This window comes from Octopus bimaculoides, chromosome 22, assembly GCF_001194135.2.
Source record: "Octopus bimaculoides isolate UCB-OBI-ISO-001 chromosome 22, ASM119413v2, whole genome shotgun sequence".
NCBI classification, from domain to species: domain Eukaryota; kingdom Metazoa; phylum Mollusca; class Cephalopoda; order Octopoda; family Octopodidae; genus Octopus; species Octopus bimaculoides.
In genome coordinates, this window is record NC_069002.1 from 25,217,255 (window position 1) to 25,217,916 (window position 662).

Here is a 662-nt window from a genome sequence, read left to right on the forward strand (position 1 = left end):
CAGCAGCGGAAGCAGCGAAAGCAGCGGAAGCAGCGGAAGCAGCGGAAGCAGCGAAAGCAGCGGAAGCAGCGGAAGCAGCGAAAGCAGCGGAAGCAGCGGAAGCAGCAATAATGTTGTGACCACCAGTACGACCAGTAACCCCAGTAGCAGCACCACTAGCGGCAGCAACGGGGACAGCAGCAACAGCATCGGTGTCGGCAGCAGCGACAGTTTCGTTAGCAGCACCACCATCATCAGCAGCAGCAGTAGGCTGTGCAAATGCCAATGTCCCGTGTCTGAAACGGTCATGAACGAGAATGAGCAAAAATCGTTTAAACGTAAAATGAGTTCTGTGGCTGCTTATATATCGATACCTAAGAAAAATCTCAGTGCCACCATTAGACGTAAAACCAGCGCCCAAGACGACAGACCGTCTGCTCAAGGCATTGGCTATCTCGGTGTTGCCTTTCTTGGCGCTGTTTTCGGTGGCCTTATTATTATGGACCTCGGTTCATTAGCCAATCAGTTTGTAATTTTGTATAGAAACCTAACCGGACGGTAAAAGATACGCAACTACATACATACACGCACGCACAAACACACACATACCTACAGACACACACACACACACACACACACACACACACACACACATACACACACACACACACACACATATATAT

At 49.7% G+C, this 662-nt stretch overlaps 1 protein-coding gene across 1 annotated transcript in view; it reads left to right on the top strand.

Moving 5' to 3' along the window:
* LOC106873133 (uncharacterized) overlaps positions 1–662 on the top strand; it is a 53,045-nt gene that overhangs the window by 37,439 nt on the left and 14,944 nt on the right. The gene's annotated exons all lie outside the window — the stretch shown is intronic.